Source organism: Balaenoptera borealis, assembly GCF_965194805.1.
Source record: "Balaenoptera borealis genome assembly, chromosome: 6".
NCBI classification, from domain to species: Eukaryota; Metazoa; Chordata; class Mammalia; order Artiodactyla; family Balaenopteridae; genus Balaenoptera; species Balaenoptera borealis.
Window position 1 is genome coordinate 38,813,552 of NC_138863.1, and position 20,417 is coordinate 38,833,968.

The 20,417-nt window shown below is 41.9% G+C and overlaps 1 protein-coding gene across 9 annotated transcripts in view; it reads left to right on the top strand.

The window, feature by feature from the left end:
- Positions 1 to 5,246: 5,246 nt before the first annotated feature.
- Positions 5,247 to 20,417, top strand: part of HECW2 (HECT, C2 and WW domain containing E3 ubiquitin protein ligase 2) — a 433,539-nt gene continuing 418,368 nt past the window's right edge. For all 9 annotated transcript variants that reach the window (XR_014246124.1, XM_082397296.1, XM_082397294.1 and 6 more), the window contains exon 1: positions 5,247 to 5,385. The gene's annotated coding sequence lies outside the window, so the exon portion shown is untranslated. The remainder of the gene's footprint in view (positions 5,386 to 20,417) is intronic.

Consider the following 20,417-nt stretch of genomic DNA (forward strand, 5'->3'; position numbering starts at 1 on the left):
CTGCGTCGGGTCTTAGTTGTGGCACGGGGGATCTTCGTTGAGGCGTGCAGGATCTTTCCCTGCGGTGCATGGGCTTCTCTCTAGTTGTGGTGTGCGGGTTTTCTCTCTAGCTGAGGAGCGCGAGCTCAGTAGCTGTGGAGTGTGGGCTTAGCTGCCCCACGACATGTGGGAATCTAGCTCCCCGACCAGGGATCGAACCCACGTCCCCTGCATTGGAAGGCAGATTCTTTTCCACTGGACCACCAGGGAAGTCCCTAGTCAGGATCATTAATACTGGCTGCTGTAACAAATAAGTAGCTTAACACTTTATTTCTTGCTCTCATCACAGTCTTATATCAGTTAGCTTTCCTCCAAGTGATGGCTCAGGGATGCAGGCTCCTTCCATCTTGGGATGACACCATTTCAACAGGTGGCCTCTGTGGTATCCAGTGAAGGTGAAGAGAAGGAAAGAAGTCACACTGGATTTTTAACTCCACTGCTAGAAGTGATACCCATCATTGCTGCTTAGATTCTATTTGCCAGAAGTAGTCACACAGCTATCCTAAATGCAAAGGAGACTGGAAAACATATAGGAACATATGGATATTGTAAACACTAACATTTTCTGCCACAACTTATTATTTGACCTCTCCTTCCCTATTCCATCAGAATATAAGCTTCACAAGGGCAGGGATTTTTTTTCTGTTCCCTTTACTTCTGTATCCTTAACACTTAGAAGAATGCCTGGCTCATAGTAAATGGTTATTAAATATTTACTTAGAGAATATGTGAAAAGGAGAATCCAGGGCTTCTTACCATTACTAGTGAGTGAGAAATTGGAAGAAAATAAGAAAGGATTCCAAGCAACCACAACAGATACCATGAAATGTATGCACTAAAGCTCAGGCATATTATTCACTGAACTTCTTCCCTCCCACAAGGCATTTTAAACAGAGTTCTAATGAGAATGTTTACATAGTTTATCAATTCCATACCAGACCATAAACAAGAACTTAAAGTGAGACAAGAAAGATTATGAAGAAAAGAAAAGGTTATAGGAAAAATATGGGGCTCAAAGGAAAAAGTTACTTTTAAAGTACAACAGCAACAATGAAAACTATAGGAGCCTGAGGCCATTTAGTGTAGAGGCAAAAACATTTATGCCTAGATAGGTCCTAAGGGTATCACTGAATCATAGCATAGTAAATAAATTACAGCCACTATGAAAATGATGAATCAATTAGGTTTGGTATACTTTCTTTCAAAAGACAGAAAAGTTGTAATACATTTAAGAAATTTTCTTTTTTTGTGTGTTCAAATGGACATTCTTCAGTCGTGCCCTAAATTCCCTAGTTGTAACTAGTCATTCATTGCTCTATGATGGTTGATAGATGAACTAGGACAGTAATGGATGTCTCAACTATTATTGTGCTTAGTTATTTCTTCCATTGGAAGCTCCCACTCCCTGAATGCTACACTGATTAGACTACATTCAGAGTATCAGGTTCAATAGGGGATAGATCCACATTTTGTGGAGTCTGAAGATTACACAATACAGAGGCTTCTTTAAGAAAAAAACCCACAAGTATAAAAGAAGGTACAAAAAGTATTTATTTAGAATAAAAATCACAACCAATTACAAATTAAAAAATTCACAAGAACCAGACATCACCAAATTCAGAAAAATATCTTGATGTTTTAAATTAATTAACTGCCTAGTATACCTTTAACAATACTTTTTCCTACATCTTTTGACTGCATACTCTTTGATTTCTTCTTCATATGAAAATGATTTTTTTTACATTTTGTTCTATAGATTTAATAGATAGTTCAGTCTTTCCACTAGTGGAGTTGATTGAAATTTATTTTTATTATTGGTAGTTTAGAAGAGTTTCTTTCCAGTCTACAACTCATTATTGGGAAAGTTACATACATTTTTTAAGATAGTGGTCAAATTTGGGAAAATCTGTACCAAATTTCTTTTACATATACAGAATAAGATGTGGGAGGATTTTCCAATTCTAGTTCTGGATCCATACATTTCAAACATTACCCCATTGCCTACAGGCTTCTGTGCTGGGTCCCAAAGCATTCATTTGCTGATTGGTCTCTGGCCATCCACCTTCGTGTCACAATACCAAGTGACCCAGGTGACGGTAGGCCTTCAAGCAGTCAGAATAGATGCTACTGTTCCAGTGGGCTGTAATGCCCATGAACCACATGAATTTTTTCCATTTAACTAACTCAGCTTCCCCTTAGCCAGATCCCCAAAATGCCAGCAATCACTTCAGTGCTTCTGGACACAAGGAAAATTATGACTGAAGGGAAGTTAGAGTACACAGAGACAGCAATCTTTTAAGATGAAAATATTTTACTTCCAAAACTTTTACAGAAACATAATACCACATGAATATACTTCTAGGACCCCTCTTGTGGTGCTGGAAGAGGCTTGAATTTTAAGTTTCCTGGAATCTGCCTTTGGGTTTAGCTTTGAATGCTGTGCTTCAGGAGGAGTGCTCAAAGGTGGACACGTTCACAGAAAGGAGGTAATGGAGGATGATGAAGGGTCAGGACTCTCTGCCTTATGATAAACAGCTAAGGGCCATGCAGAGATCTTGGAAGAGAAAATTCAAGGGGTTCCCAACTCTGTCTTTAGTCCCTGTAGTCCTGTGAGGTGAAAGAAGTATTTTAACTCAATATAAGGAATCACTATCTAATGTTAGGCCAGTTTCAATGTAGAATTGACCAGCTTATGAAATACTGAGTTTTCTTCACAGGAACAGCTCAGGAAGAGGCTAAATGAGGACCAGTCAGGGATCCTGTGAAGGGGAGGCCCCAGTTTGGGGAGTGGTAGTGACAGGGATGGGGAGTGTGGCATGAAAGAACCTAACCTTTACACACTTTTGCAAGTCTGAGATTTTAAGATGACTTTGCTAATTAACCTTATTTGAAGCCTCAGCCTCATGTTTAATGCCTGTACATAGAGAGTTTTAAAGATAGATGGGACTGCTTTTAAGGTGAGGGAAAAAGGTTTTGTTTTTGTTTTTTTAAACCTAAGGGCAGCAAGAATGATCCATTTTAGCTCTATTTATTTTTATGCTTTTTTGTTTAAAGCCAGATTGTAAGACAGCGCTTAATCAACACAGGAGGTTAAGGGTTGCAGTTGTGGGGCTGCTGAGCCTACAGCAAGTTGTAGAAAGAAAACATCATGTGGGATCTTTCGGGATCCCTACTCTTCCAGCAAGTACAAGAATAGGACCATTTTTTTTCTTTTGTGTGTGTGTGGTGGTGGTGGGGGGGCGTGGGGGGTTGTTCATCAATTCATTGGAGTAGCCTAGCAATGATGCCTGGGATGGAAAGATCCAGAGGAATAATGAGTCAGGGCTTTTTGTGACATGTGACAGAACACAACTGAAACTGCCTTGAGGAAAGGAGGGGGATTTTTGCCTTCGGGGGTAGAGTTCACTTCAGATATGTTTGCCTCCTAAGTCTCAAAAGATATCATCCCCTCTCCCCCAGTTTTCCTTCTCTTTAAGTTGACTTGACTTCATTTACAGGCATTGGTGGTACTTATCACTGGCTTATATCCTTCCAAATAAGTTATTCTAGTTTGAAGGGCTTCTTTTTCTGAACTGATTCAGCAAAAGCCCCAGATTGAGTTCCTGAACCAATATGCCCATCCCAGAACCAATCACTGTGGTCTGGAACATGAAGACTGGCCAGTTCTGGGGAGTGAGGGCGGGAGGTGTCAGTATCCTGGAACCGCAAAGACTCGTGGGCAAGGGGGAAGGGGTAGTTCCCAAAGGAAAAATGAATAGCTGTTACCAGAGAAATGGATAATACTTAAAGTACATACTCAAAAAACCGTAAATAAGGATATCCATTATTTGTGGAAAAAATGTTTTGGGACTTTCTTCCTATGGTTGTAGTTAAACTGTAAAATCAAGTAAATCTTTCCCTTATCCAGTTAGATACCACGCATAGGGGGTAATCGTCTTATATGTCAGCGTTTTTACTCTTTCCCCTAAGTGGGACTGAGTCAATGAAGATGCTACAAAAGAAGTAAACAGAAAGCTGAAAGTATTAATACGGTAATTTTTAATTTGAGTGCCCTCTTTAGGCAAAGTAGCTGGGAGGGCTTTCAATAATCCATTTTTAATCGTGACCACACCCCGTGTAGGTAACCTGAGTATTACCGTCTTGCCCTTGCAGTTGGGGAAATCGAGGCATGACACTCCTCCGTTCAGCCTTCCGGGGGGATTCAGGAAGACTCCAGCCTGCCTGACCTCAGAGGGTCTTCTTCCTCCGCGGCGCCTCTCGGAACCCTCATGTCCTTCGGCGTCGCAGAAGGAGAGCAGCTCGGGCTCCGCCGCAGCCTCGGCATTCGTCCTTCGCCCAGCTGCATCCGCCCCGCTCTCCCACACCTTCCCCGGGAAGGTCCAGCTGGCCAAGGTCTGGCAGTCCCTCCCGTCCTCTCCCCTCACCCCTCCCGCCTCCCCCACTCTGGTCCCTGACGTGCAGGAAGCCCCCAGCCCAGCGCCCCGGCGGGCAGATGCCGCCCGGGCGTCCAGCGGGAGGGGCGCCGACGCCGCGGGAGGTGAGCGGCCCGCACCCTTCGCCCCCCGAGGGCCAGGGCGGGCACCGGGCACGCTGGGCCCGAGGAAGGTGGCAGCGCGAGGGAGGCCGGGCGAGCCCGCGGGGAGCGGCGAGAGAGGGCGACGCAGGCGGGCCGGCGCGCGGCTCGCGGGCGACGCCTGGAGAGCGAGCGGCGGGGAGCCAGGCGCTGCGGGGCCGCTCGGGGACGCGCCGCGCCCGGGCCGCCGAGCTCGCCCGTAAACCCACTCCGGACGCCCAGACCCCTGGCGCCCTCCCGAGCGCGGGCGGGAGATATGGCTTCGCGCGTCCCCGCCGCCGCCGCCGCCGCCGCCGCCGCCGCCGCTGCTGCTGACTCGACAGAATCGGCGGGCCGCGCGGGGGGCGCGGCGTAACCCGGGGGTGGGCGGCGGCGGCGCGGAGCCGCCCGGGGAGCTCCGGGCGTCGTTGGGAGCGAAGGAGGATGCCAGCACAAAGGCGAGCCGAGACCCAGCCCGCTGCGGAAGGCGGCGGGAAGAGCCGCTGAGGGGCGCGCCGGGCGCGCTCGGCTCCGCGCTGCGTCTCTCGTCGCTGCCTCGGAGTCGCCGAGTCGGAGACGGCCGTGCAGGGTCCCTCGGTCCCGTGGCAGCGGCCGCCGCAGCCGGGAGCTGCATGCTACGCGCGGCGGCGCCCCCGGTCGCCTGCTTTCCCCGCGGCGCGCGCGGGCCGGCCGGAGGGCGCCGGGGCCGCGGGTCCGGGCGACTGCGGGGGCGCCCTGCCGCCCGGCGGCCCAGTCCCCACCCGCAGTCGGCGGCAGCGGGCGCCGAGCCCCAGGTGAGTGCGCAGCCCTGGCCCGGCCCTCGCGCCGCAGGTACCGGACAGCGGGAGGTGGCTTTGTTTTCCTCCCTCTCGCCCCAGCGCGGTCATTCATTTGACATTTCGGCTTCCGCTGCCCAGAGACGCGGGTGAGAGGCACTGGGACGTGTTTCAAGGTTTGGTTCTCCCGGGGAGCTGAGACTCTTGGGTCCATCTGAGCGTCACTTGAGGGAGCGGAGGCTTCATTTCCTTTTTGGTTTGGAACGTGTTGTGAACATCCTCTGCGGGGGCTTGGGGCCTGGAGGAAACTGGGGCTGCAGATTTAGACGTAGACGTTTCCGAGGACGTGCAACTGCAGAGGTCTGGCTCTTCCATGCCTTGTGTTTTCCGCTGTTAGCAGAGCTCAGGTGTTTTCCCTTGATTATTATTATTAATTTAGGAACATCTTTACAGGTACATTTATTTCTTTTAGAGTTGGAAGTCTTTGGAGACGATACAGAGAGCTCACAGAGTTACAGGGGATCAATCGATGTTAAACTTGGAGAAGGCAAGCATCAGCAATCCTCGTAGGTAGAGGTGAACGGTAGGCAAACTTCCCCGGGGGCCTTTAGCCTTCCCAGTACGGTTTCTGCTTTCACTGTCCTAGAGTCAAGCAAACTCTGAATTCTTATTGTACGTATGCCTTTGTCAAAGTGTGAAACTTGTCTTTTTTTGAATAGTTTTCTAGTTTGTCATTTGGAAGAAAAAGATTTTAATGTAATTATTAGAGTCCTCTATTAGACCTGGTGAAATTTCATGTTTTCATTTGTCTCATAAGTACGATTTTCATTTTACTATTTCTCCTGTTCCCTCAAGGGCTCCTTTCTTCTGTTGCCTAGAGAGAGCTCCACCCGCCCCCCCCTCCAACAGATGGCTGTGTGTTCTGAGAGGTTATCTTTAAAATGACACTCACATTACCTGTAAACAAAAAGGATCAGTTATTAGGCTTATCTTTGGAGTTATTAAAGCAAGAAGCCTAATCTGGATGGGGATATTATTAATGGTGTGAAAATCTGGAGTTTGCTAATCTGTTTGGGCATCAGAAGATTCCTGCAGGGATTGTTTATATAGTGTGGGAGACAGATGGCATCGCTAGCAGACAAGAGAAGCCTAGCATAAAGGGTCATTGTATTCTTCCGAAATTATCCACTTCACTGTTGGGAGATGGGGTCAGGTGGGGAAGACATAATTTTCATCTCCCACAGGAGGCTTTATAACCTTATCATCCAGCAGCCTAACCAGTTAGTTTCTTCTTTCTTTGAACATTTAAAAAGTCATTATTGAGCTGTTTGTTTTGATTATTCCTTCGGCCCATTTTGGCCTCATTTGTGGTTATGTGAAGCAGTTTAAACAGTTATATTAAGAAAAATGTCTTTGAATTTAAGATTATCGTACCACTGGGAAAACAGCAGTTCTTGTATACAAATGGCCCCTTGGACTCATAGTGTCTCCTAGCTGGAAGGACTTTAGTCCCATCTGCATGAATTCAAAAGGAGTTTCTTCTACCATCTCTGTGACAGGTGGTTCCCTGGCTCCCAGCATTTGTCATGAGACTCTCAGCTATGGGTAGTACTCTACTTTTATAAGGCTTAACAGCCTAAGACATTTGCTTTATCAGTGCCTCCATCACAGCATTGAACAGCCTTGGGCAGTGAATCTTTTTGAATGACTGTGGAGTCCATGAAGAAATCAGTCATTCTGAACATTTGAGATAAGCCAGCTGGAGCTTTTCTGCTCCTACCACCATTATAGATTCTTTATGTGCTGTAGATTCCAACTAGATTGCAAAATTGGTCTCCCCTCTGGATGCATGTGAGGGAAAATATTCCAGTAAATTAATAGTCACTAACCACAGGACTAAATTTAATGAAGAACATGAGCAATGTTTGGCCCCCCTGAACAGGAAGTACGGGGTAAAAGTAAGCATTGGCTCTGTTTAACGTGGGAACTGTGATCTTGAGGGAAAAAAAAACATATTTTCTTACTTTTTTCACATCCTTCTGCACCACTGATCTCAGCAAAAGGCAAAGAAACCAAAGTTGTTACCTGTAGCTGAGGACAGGTGCCATAGCCATTTCTTCTGGATGAATGTGTGCTGCTGGAGAGGTGGCTTTCGGGCTCTGCCCAGTTTCAGCGTGTGCCTTGGCATCAACAAAAGGGTCTAACATTCAAATTCAGATTGTTAAATCTGCGGTTGGTATCTGTGTACCTTCTCACCAGGTTGCTTCCTTTCTTGTGAAGTATTCCTTTATGAGAAACCCGAGGCACCAGGCCTGGGCTTACTGGGCACCTGGCCTGCATCCACATTCTAGTGTGTTGCTGCTTGCTTTCTTGAGTAAAAATGGAACCAGTTTTGCATGAATAGGGAATGGCAGGGTGGAGTGAAAACATTTCCAGCCCCATTGTGGAAAGCCAGGCCTGGCCTGAAAGAGAGAGGACTATATTTGAAGTTCGGTTGATGTAGCAGAGGCAGAATTGCTTCTTTACACACAGGATGCCTTTTGTGTGGGAAAATGTATGAGGGATTAGAAGGGTGACTACACCCTCTGGTTAGCCTGCAGTAGTCCTGGTTTTTTCCTGTTGACCCATCTGAATTATCAAATGCATCCCCTTTCACATTTAAAAGTGCCCTGGTTTGGATGATAAATTATGTGGTCACCCTAGATATTAAGGAATCTTCATTATTTTCTTCACCACCCTCTCCTGACTTCAAATTTTGAGTCTGGCTTTGTTTCAGTCTTTAATTTGTTAAATGCAAAGGTAAGAAAGGTAAAAAAAAAAAACCAAAAAATGCATAAGGAAAAAAGAAATAGCAAGGAAGACAAAAGACTGACGTAATTGGTTGTTGTCATCTATTTATACATATAAGAAATAAAATAGTTTTTTCCTTGACATATTAAGTGTCTTCTCTGGCTCTGAGCCCAGGTTATTATTGTCTTCGAGCACAATAAGAATGAATACCTGTTTACCTAGGGCTGGCATGAATTGGGACAACTCCTATGATCCGGGAGAGCAGCTTCAACAAAATTCTGTTTGCAGACTTGATGGGTGCATGGCTTTTGCAGATATGAATGAAAGTTTCAAGATCTAGTGTTTGGTCAAGTTCTTGGAATTTACTGAGAGACCAAAACACATGTGTCGTTGTGAAGACTTGACTCCACATTCTCCTAGTTTCCAAGCCCTCTGGGCCACGAGGATAATAGAAGAGCCTTTGTTTTCTGCCCTCTCTTTTGACTAGAGTCTTGGGTTTGGGTCTCAGTTTTTCAGACAAAGGGCTTGCAGAGAAGAATGTGCTGTGCCCACTCATCATGTGAACATTCTCATAGGGGCTGGAGATTGTGCAGGTGACCTGATGGGGATTTGAGTTCTAAAGCTAGATATATGAAGCTTGTGGCATGTACTTCAACAATGGTTGTGCTCCTTGGCTAAAGAATTGCCTGTTTGAAAGAGTTCATTTGCAGTGCTGGCCAGTAGGTGTTACAATTAATTATGGCTGTCACTTTTTCCACACCCACTCCACTAAAATCCTCAAAAGCTTGGTCGGCATGCTTGAATAAGAAGAAATGTATGTATCTTCTTTATGAGTAGGATAACCATGTAGTTATTTTTGCTCAGATAAGGACACTTTTGAGAGTAAAAGGGGATACTAACTGCAAGGGGCACCAGATCAAACAGTATAAACTGGGCTATCCTAGGAAAATTACGATGGATGGTTGTCTTAACTATTACCTAAGTCATTAGCTTTTATATGAGGAGTACCCATATGATGGAAAAATGTCCTTAGCTGCTTCTAGATTTGTTCAACATATGTCTAATGTGTGCATGCATATATGTGTATGTGTATATATACAAATCATATATCTATAGATATGTGTATTGCGGGGTTGAAATTAACTACTTACGAAGACCTAGTCATTTGGAAAATTGTGACTTTCATTTTTTTCATGGGTTGACTTTTAAACTAAAAAAAAAGCCCAGCCTTTCCAAACTTTAAATCATCTTCTGACCTTGTGTAGTTCTCTTGCTTAAATCATTTGATAGTTCTCCATTTTCTGTTTAATTCTCAAAGTAAGATCCACAGACAGATTGGTGGTTAAAAAGGAAAAGCAGTGAAAAAATTTCACTTATTCATTCATTCATTCAACTACTATTTATTAAGCACCTTCCATGAATCTAGGTGCTGAATGAATAAAACTGCCCTTGTGAAGTTTTCATTCAGTTGGGAGTGGAGGGGTAGGAGTGGGAGATGCACAATAAACCAAATGAATAAGTAAATTATATAGCATGGTAGAAGGGGATAAGTGCTTTGGAAGAAAGAAAGTAGAACAGGATAAATGTAGTTGAGTAGCCCTCATGAAGAAAGAGACCTTAAGCAAAGACTTAAAGGAAGTGACAGAAGTTACTCATACAGATACCTGAGGGGGAGCGGTCCAGGCAGAGGGAACAGCCGGTGCGAAGGCCTGAAGGTGAGAATGTGTTTGGATGTGTTCAAAGTTTAGCAAGAAGACCAACACAAGGGGGTGGGGTGATGGGGGGGACTTCGAAATGTGAATCAGAAAGATGGTGTAGGAGTGGCAGAGCATGTAGGACCCTGAGATGTGAGAGTAATTATAATTTCAGCAGAGATCCCATTATGTTCTTAAAAGTTATTATGGTATGAAAAATTGTGTTCATGCTATGAAGACTGCACTGGTCAATATAGCTTACATTTCATAAGCACTTCATCATGGTGCACTTCATCTTGGTTAATATACTTTTTATGTCATTTGCTTATTGTTTATTTGTTAATGTAGCATAGTTTGTTGTTGCTGGTCTTAAATTGTATCTCCATTTCACAAAAATAGATCAGTGGCTCAAAAGTGGTTCATTGCAGTGTGAAAATAGTGATGAAAATAGTAATGTAAATGCTGCAGTTCAGAATGTCATAAACATACTTACAGAACCGAATCCCATTCCAAATATAAAACGTGTATCTGTATGTGTAAAAACAAGGACGTTTGTGAGAGTGATGTTTTCAAAACAGTAGCTGAAATGGAAAAGTGCATATGGAAGTATGATGATGACTATCTCAAAACTGCTTTTTATTGGGCTTGCCATCCATTCGCTCCTAGTCCCCAGTCATTGCCTGTTATGAAACTTTGTCTGTGAAGCCATGGATGTCTTGGTGTCATTTTCAAACAAAGCACAGTGGCTTCCTTGTTATACTATGGAAGTTTCACAGGGCAAGTACCCAATAATGTTTTCCGTTACAAAAATTAATGTATTATACTGCTAACGGTAGGTAAGAGATTAAAACTCTAGTAGCTTCATTAAAGGATCCTTGTAACAAAAGTTAAGTATAAGTCATTTTATTGAAGAGACACCTGGAAAATCAGCTGGAAAATTAAAGACAAACATTATCCTTAGAGAGAAACCAGAAGTTATTGACAGAATTCCTTTGTCAAATGACACGGTTGGCTGTTGCATAGTATCAGTGGAATAGGGAGGAGCGATTACTATCAAGTGCACGCTGGCAGATATTTCACTTTATGGTTGGATGAAACCACCGATGTCATGCAGAGAATGAATCAGCTTTTGGCATTTGTTCAGGGAGGAGCACTTGGTGATGCTTTGTTCATTTATCACTGAAAACTCGTGCTATAGGGGAAGAGATTTTTCTTTTGGTTAACCATTATATATGAGACTGGAAAAGTCCTCAGGAGGCAGGACTGACAGAGCATACGTTTCATGTACAGATAAGAAGGTGATGGATTCATGAAGAAAAGAAGTTGTACCTCGAAGCCAATTCACGTGCTCTTCCATTCACAGCGAAGATGTAGCACCTTCTGATCTTGAGGAAGTAACTAAAAGAAAGTGAAAACTGGGTACAGCCAAATTGCGGCCCCTGAGCATCTGCATGTGCTGTGCAAAGTGATGGGCAGGGAGTATAAGGCTGCTTCTCTGTGCTGATGTACCCTGGCTGTTGAGGGGAAAGGTGCTCATATGGTATTTTATCTGTGGTGTAAGATATCTGTGGAGCAAGAAAAATATTTCTTCATGACACGGATTAGAAATGATTTCTCTTGTATCAAGTGGCATGCCTCAGTACTATACTCTGCCCACAGGGAACCATGTCAAGGACAGGGAGGGAAGGAAGAATTGTTAACAAATAAAACAATCTGCCACAGTCATAGGACTGAGACATTTTTTTCATTAGAGAGAGTCGGAGGTCCACATTGACCATAAAGAGTAGAGGAGGCTAAAAAAAAAAAAGAGTTGAGGAGGTAATATTTTCAGTAATGGACAGTCCTTTAAATCAGAAGCATAATACCTCTCAGTGACCTATTGGAAGAATAAGAGCACAAAGGAATAGAACTTAGATCCAATAAAGTTGATGCAGAGAGAGTACAAGTGTATACTTAATATTTGAGAGCATGTAGAGAACCACAGTGGGAGGAACCCAGACTTTTAGGATTTTGTGTTAAGATACTGGCTGGCCGGGAGTATAGGCAAAAGGAGGTGGAGAAGTCTGACAATTGGACATGACTTTTCTTATACTTTTTCCTTAGGCTTGGCTTCATTTCAGACAAATGGACTTGATACTCAAGGGTTTTCAGAACATGATCTGTATTGCCTCCAACCTAACCTAGAAAAAACATAAATGTTCTCTAGTGGTCTAGGATTCTTTGCATAGGACTCCTCTCCTTCCTTCCCTCCTCTCTCCCTCTCTCTTCCCTTCCCTCCCTTCTTCTCTCCTTCTTTTCTCCCCTCCCTGCCTCCCTCTCTTCTTTTGTTCTTTCCCTCTTTAAGCTATTGAGTCGGCATCTTTAAACTAGAAGATACTTTGAGAGCTCATCCCTTCTCTGTCCATGTCTTTTAGCAGATATATGTGCTATCCAGGGCAAGAGGGATAAGGACCTCTAGGGAAGTTCTGTTCCTTGTTCAGCTAACCCACTCTAATGTGGAATATCCAGTTATAGCACACATTTAAATTTTTTTTTTTTAAATTAATTTTTTTTAACTTTTTGGGTTTATTTATTTATTTATTTATGGCTGTGTTGTGTCTTCGTTTCTGTGCGAGGGCTTTCTCTAGTTGTGGTAAGTGGGGGCCACTCTTCATCGCAGTGCGCGGGCCTCTCATTATCGCGGCCTTTCTTGTTGCAGAGCACAGGCTCCAGACGCGCAGGCTCAGTAGTTGTGGCTCACGGGCCTAGTTGCTCCGCGGCATGTGGGATCTTCCCAGACCGGGGCTTGAACCCGTGTCCCCTGCATTGGCAGGCAGATTCTCAACCACTGCACCACCAGGGAAGCCCCACATTTAAATTTTAACCCTCATCCTTCAATAAAGGTCCATTTCTTGGGGAGTTCCCTGGTGGCCTAGTGGTTAGGATCCTGGGCTTTCACTGCTGTGGCCCAGGTTCAATCCCTGGTTGGGGAACTGAGATCCCACAAGCCCCAGGTGAGGCCAAAAAAAAGAAAAAAAAAATCCATTTCTCCCTTTTTGTTTGGACTTTAATAAAGATGGAGTCATTGTCTTTTGTCTAATAACTCTTCTGTAGTGATGGCCATTATTTCATACTAGGACAGAAGTCATTCATTCATTATTCATTGAACAAACATTGAGAGTCTTATATGTGCCAGGCTCTGTGCTGAGTGATAGGTATAAAAGAGGTCAGTATTCAGACATGGGCCTAACCAGATAAAACAGAAAATTGAATTAGGATATAGGCAATGGCAATAAAAATATGAATAAACAAGTAAATATGTAATTGCAAAGCAAATGTGGCAGAAATGTAAATGTAAACATTTTTACATTAGGGTGGTGGTATTTTGGCTACTTTTATATTAACTTCTGAACTGTATGATCTTCTGAATGTAATTTTGAAATATTTTGTGAGTAAAAAGTGAAGAAAACATAGTTGGAAGTGTGATAAGTGCTTTGTAGAGGAGGACCTTGATAGAGAAGGAAGTATAACTGAGACTTCCTTTACATGGGGTGGTCAGGGAAGACCTGGAGTGTAAGTCATCACTTGCCTATGTGAGAGGGATGAGGATAATTTGGACAGGGCTCAGAGAAGAGTCGCAAAGATGATTGACGACAGAGTTGAGAATAAGACCTTCGAGAGCCGTCTCAAAGAACCGGGGGTGTAGAGCAGCCATGGAATTTAACCCGATGCAATGACTTAGGCTCTCTTTTTCTTCCGTTTATACACATCCACTTCTACATGTTCACATGCTCTTCACTCATTTCTCATGGTCAACATCAGGCAAGGCACATGATTCAGGTTAGAATTCCGTGTTAGAGGAAAATTGAAATTTTGTTCTGCAGTTGAGGAAAAATTGGAAAGGACCTGAGAGGCAAACTAGTTCAGCCTTTGTATGAAGAAATATCTTTTTTAAAAAAATTTAATTTAATTTAATTTTTAAAATTAATTTATTTATTTTTGTTTGTGTTGGGTCTTCGTTTCTGTGCAAGGGCTTTCCCTAGTAGCGGCAAGCGGGGGCCACTCTTCCTCGCGGTGTGCGGGCCTCTCGTTGCGGAGCACAAGCTCCAGACGCGCAGGCTCAGTAATCGTGGCCCACGGGCCTAGTTGCTCCGCGGCATGTGGGATCTTCCCAGACCAGGGCCCGAACCCGTGTCCCCTGCATTGGCAGGCAGATTCTCAACCACTGCGCCACCAGGGAAGCCCAAGAAATATCTTTTTAAGGTTGTTAACGGTGGTCATCCAGTTCTTGGGAGATCGTTTCCATGCTTCCTCCACCTAGAATGGGGCGGTGGTAAGTGGAGCTCTCTGGTTTACTTCCAGTAGGCAGGTCCTCTTTCCATTCATTCCATAAATACCCCAGACTCATCTCCACCTCAGCACTTTTACCACAGGAACACTTCCCACCTGGAATGCCCAACCATTCTACCTGCTTTTCTGTGTGTCATTTAAAAGTGGTGCTTTTCATCATTTTCCCCCCATCTTACTCTTATGAAGAATATGGCATTTCTAGAACTAAATGTAGCTTCCTTTGTCATGATTGGCAATAAGATTGGGGGTAGAGTGAGTATCCTAATCTGGGAGGGGATTGAGGGCAGTGTGTTTAGTTTGATACCTTCCCCCCACATGCTAATATGCCCCACTGTTGGGAATCCCTATCTTATAGCAATTAAGATCTTAATCATCTGCTGCTTTAGGTGGTGCACTACTTATTTTGTTTGCTAATAGTCTTTTTGCCAACTAGACTTTAAGTACTCTGAAGATATGGAAACTTGGCTGATACCTCTGTATAATGCCCAGTATTGATCATGAAGTGAATACATATACAATGATCAATGCCTCATGGCTGAAGGAACCACGTGTTTCTTTTTCATGGACCATTATGAAAGGCTATTATTTATATAAATCAGATATTAAGTTGGCACAGATGCTAAAAGATTAATATTTTTGAAGTTTTAAAATGGCATAAAGTCAAGTCTTGGAGGTCTGATTCATTGAGATCATTCCCATATCAGAAACCTCCTTCTTCCTTTGTAAGCCTTTTAACTCCTTGCTATTCAAAGTGTAGTCTACAGACCAGTGGCATCAGCATCACCCGGAAGCCAGACCTACTGAGTCAGAATCTGCATTTTAACAAGATCCTCAGATATGTTCTATACACAGTAAAGTTTGAGAAGCATTTTATTTTTAACACAAAATTCAGAAATTTAGGAGGAGCATTTATCTTCAAAGAGAAGTGAGTCTGGAAATGAAGATTTCATTGGTCTGTGGATGAGATCCTCAGTGCTTTCTGTCGTGTTGGCCTGGAATTAACACTGCTTCTTGCCAGACCAGAATTATGTAGGAGTGCCCCAGGGTAATTTAAGTAAGTGAGTGGTACAGATGTTAGACGTGATGGTGATTACAGGAAGTTGAAGCAGTTTGGAGTGAGAAACTAGGAGAGCTTGGCAAAGGTAGAGGAACGTGGCCATGCAACCTGAAACCAAATATAAGGGAAAAGGTCTTCCCTTTATGATTAGAAACAACTTCTCACTCTCTGGATTTGGACTCGGTTCTCATACTCCAACCCCTCCAGAGCCAGCAGGACACAAGGGAAACTGGCTTAAAGTGCTGTGCATGCAAACCTTGTGGAGTGGTGAGGATCGTGGAGAGGCATTCTTCATCAGAGGGGAAGGAGGTGTCACCACTCAGGTCACCCAGTTGTTGCCACATGGGAATTTGGGTTCAGCATGGCCAAATCGTCAGATTTTTCAAATGAAGCTAAAAATATAAGGTTGTACATAAAACATCTCTTGGGTACAGTATGTTGGTAATTACAATGTTTTTAGAATGGCTCAGGCCAAACAAAATTCATATGCTGCCTGCATCTGTTTTGGAACCCCTGTTCTGGAACAACAAAACATATGTGGTGGTGTGAATACCTGGCTTTTTTAGTGCAGGGCACCAAACACAGGGAGAGGCCTTTTGGTCCTGGTAAGGACCATTTTGGATCTTTACTAAGTAAAAGAAATAAAAAGACATAAAAGAAGGGAGCTGCACTTGCTTTGATGACCTGATTTAAAATATGTCTGAAGAACCTCAGTAACTAATGGTGTTTGAAGGAAAGAGTTAGATGCCTAAAGGCATAAAATTTTGGCCCTGTAAAATCTGAAGGGGAAGTAAGCATGGAGTTGGGTCCAGGGTGAGGAAATGAGGTCATGGAAATTTCTTGGCACTCCCAAGCTAGGATCACACAGTGCAACAGAGCTGGGAGGCTGGACCACAGCTTGGAACTTACTGTGCTTGGAGAGAAGTGTGACTGGAGATAGAATTCGAGTTAATTTACCTTTAGCATCTGGTTGTTGAATTTAGGTGGTGGCTAATATTTATTTATTTAAAAAAAATTTTAAACATACTTTAAAAAAAATTATTTATTTATTTATGGTTGCGTTGGGTCTTCGTTGCTGCGTGCGGGCTTTGCCTAGTTGCGGCGAGTGAGGGCTACTCTTCCTTGCAGTGCGCGGGCTTCTTATTGCGGTGGCTTCTCTTGTTGCAGAGCACGGGCTCTAGGCGCACGGGCTTCAGTAGTTGTGGCACGTGGCCTCAGTAGTTGTGGCTCACAGGCTCTAGAGTGCAGCCTCAGTTGTTGTGGTGCATGGGCTTAGTTGCTCTGCGGCATGTGGGATCTTCCCGGACCAGGGATCAAACCCATATCCCCTGCATTGGCAGGTGGATTCTTAACCACTGAGCCAGCAGGGAAGTCCTGGCTAATATTTAAAGTTTGCTGGAATTGAGTTTTCTATTAAAGTTTGTCATGGTAAAATTAGCATTTTATAAATTTTGAGAGTGAAAACTAGGTGAAGGAATCAAAATTCTTTCCAAAGATTTATTATTGATTATACTTCTTGTTAAAAATTAAATTCCTTAAAGATTAGCACTGTTTATTATTTATGTTTACATTATTATCATCTTTACATCCACCACAGTCTGGGTCAGTGATCTGTACTGATTATAAGACAGAATATAGTTTATTTTCTATCTTGGTGAGTCATTCTGTAGGTATTCATTTTCCTCACTGATTTAAAAAAATAATGGCTTTGTTGAGATATAATTCACATACCATAAAATCCATCATCTTAAAGTGTACAATGTAGTGGGTTTTAGTATATTTACAAAGTTGTGCAACCATCACCACCCTGTAATTTCAGAACCTTTTTATCACCCTCAAAAGAAGTCCAGTGCCCTTAGCAGTCACTCATCTCCCCTGCCTACAGCCCCTGGCAACCATCACTCTAGTTTCTGTCGCTATAGATTTGCCTCTTGTAGACATTTCATAAAAGTGGAATTATATAATATGTAGCCTTTTGTGACTAGCATCTTTCACTTAGCATAATGTTTTCAAAGTTTATCCATATTGTAGCATGCGTTAGCATGCCATTCTTTTGTATAGCCAAATAAAATTTTATTGTAAATATACCACATTTTGTTTATCCATTCATCAGTTGATGGACATTTGAGATGTTCTCAGTTTTTGGCTATTATGAATAATTCTGCAATGAGCATTTGTGTAAAAGTTTTTGTGTAGATATATGTTTTCAGTCCTCTTGAGTATACACCTAGGAGTGGAATTGCTGGGTCATATGGTAACTCTGTGTTTATCATTTTGAGGCTCTGCCAAACAGTTTTCCAAAGTGAGTGCACCATTTTACATTTTACTCAGCAATGTCTGAGGGTTCCAATTTCTTCATATCCTTACCTACACTTGTTATTGCTTTTCTTTTTGATTTAACCATTCTGGTGGGTATGAATTGGTATTTCATTGTGGTCTTGATTTGCTTCTCTGTAATGATTCATGATGTTGAGCATCTTTTTGTGTGGTTATTGGCCATTTGTGTATATTTTTTGGAGGCGTGTCTCTTCAAATCCTTTGCTAATTTTAAAATAAGTTTATTTAAAAATTTTTGTGTTGTACAGGTTTTTTTTTGTAACTTTCTGGATTCTAGACACTTATGAGACATATGACTTGAAAATATTTCTTCTGTTTTTTGGATTGTCTTTTCACTTTCTTGACGGTGTCATTTGAAGCACAAAAGTTTGTAATTTTGATAAAGCCCAAGTATCTTTTTTTCTCTTTCTTGTGCTTTTGGTGCATATCTATCCTTATTGATCTCCTAATTGTTCAATCCAATATGGAAAATGGAGCATTGACATCTTTAACTATTGTTGTTAAATTGTCTTTTTCTCCCTTCAACTCTGTCAGTTTCTACTCATGTATTTTGCAGCCCCTTGTAACGTATATGTTTGTAATCATTATGTCTTCCTTTTGAATTGACCCATTTACCTTTATAAAATATTCTTTCTCCCAAGTTACCATTTTTGCCTTAAAGTCTATTTTGTCTGTTGTTGGCATTGTCACTCCATTTCTTTTTTTAGAGGTGTTCCCATGATGTATCTTTTTCCATCCTTTTACTTTTACCCATTTGTGTCTCTAAATCTAAATTGTCTCTTTTAGACAGCATGTAGTTGAATCACTTAAAAATATATTCTGCCAATCTCTGCCTTTTGGTGAGTGTTTAACTAGAATGTTTGATTGGAGTGTTTAATTTATTTACATTTAATGTAATTACTGTTTATCAGATGGATATATATCTGCCTTGTTTGCTATTGGTTTTCTGTGTGTCTTATGCTTTTTTTGTTCCTCAGTTCCTCCATTACTTGTCTTGCATTAAATATATATGTTTTCTAGTGTGCCATTTAAATTTTCTTGTTGTTGCTTTTCTGGAGAAGATAATTTTCATAGGCCTTTATTCTGTCATTCCTGATAATATTGTTATGATTATTTTTGAGTTATTTTCTTAGTTGTTGCCTGGTTATTGACAGTGAAATTCTTAATTTAAAACAATCTAGTTCAGATCAATTTCAACATCATTTCAAAAGTATACAAAAACTTTACTTCAGTATGGCTTAATTCCTTGCTTTATACATTGTAAGCCCATCATTAACACTTTTATAGTTATTGTCTTACGTAGTTGTTTTTAAATAGAAAAGGGTTGTAAACAAAAATACATTTATACTGTACTTTGCATTTAACTATGTTGTTAGCTTTTCCAATTCTCTTTATTTCTTCATGTGGATTTGAGTTAATATTTAGTGATTTTCATTTCAGCCTCAAGAACGCCCGTTAGTATTTCTTGTAGGACAGATTTGATAGTGACGGATTCTCTCAGGTTTTGCTTGGCTGGGAATGTCTTAATTTCTTCATTTTTGAAGGATAATTTTGCTGGCTATAGAAGTCTTGGTTAACTTTTTAAAATTTCACTGATTTGAATGTGTTATTCCAATGCCCTCTGGCCTTCATATTGTCTGATGAGAAATCAACTGTTAATCTTATTGAGAATCCTTTGCTTGTGATGAGACTTTTTCTTGCTGTGTTCAGGTTTCTGTCTTTTGACATTTTGACTATGATGTGTCTTGGTGTGGATTCTTTTTAGTTATCCTACTTGGAGTTTATTGAACTCCTTGGATGTATAGATTAATGTTTTCATCAAATTTGGGAAGTTTTTGGCCATTATTTCTTCAAATAATGTTTCTTTCCTTTCCTTCTGGAATTCCCAGCGTGCATGGCATGATACAATATCTGTAGTTTCACAGGTCTCTGAGGCTCTGTTAATTTTTCTTCATTCTTTTTCTGTTCCTAAGCCTGAATAATCTTAATCCACATATCTTCAAGTTCACTGATTCTTTCTTCTGCCTATTAAAATCTGCTGTTGAACCCCTCTAGTGAATTTTCCATTTCAGGTATTGTACTTTTCAACACCAGAATTTTAATCTGGTTCTTTTTAAAAATAATTTTTATCTCTATATTGATATTCTTTTTTTAAAATCTTTATTGAATTTATTACAACCTTGCTTCTGTTTTATGTTTTGGTTTTTTGGCCACGAGGCATGTGGGATCTTAGCTCCCTGACCAGGGATCGAACCTGCACCCCCTGCATTGGAAAGTGAAGTCTTAACCACTGGACCGCCAGGGAAATCCCTATATTGATATTCTTTGTTTGGTGAAATAATGTTTTTAAATTCTCCTTTAATTCTTTAGACATGGTTTCCTTTAGTTATTTGAACATAGTTTTAGTATTTTTAAATCTTTGTCTAGTATGCCCCAAATCTGGGCTTCTCAGGGACATATTTTGTTTAACTACTTTATTTCATGTGTGTGGGCCATACTTTCCTGTTTATTTGTGTATGTTTTAAGTTTTTATTGAAAAGTGGGCATTTCAAATCATATCATATGGCAACTCTGAAAATCAAATTTTCCTACCTCCCCAAGGTTTGGTGTGTTTGCTCTTTGTTGCTGTTTTTTGTTTATTTACTGACTTTACTGAATAAATTCTGGAAAGTCTACATTCTTGTCACATGTGGCTACTGAATTTTTGCTTGGTTCCCTTAGTGGTCAGTTAATGATTAGACAGAGATTTCCTTAAATGTCTGAAACCAATAAGTATCTCAGTCTTTGCTGAGAGACTCTATGTGCAATTTGGGGCATGCCTTCAACAAGTAGCCAAGCAGTTG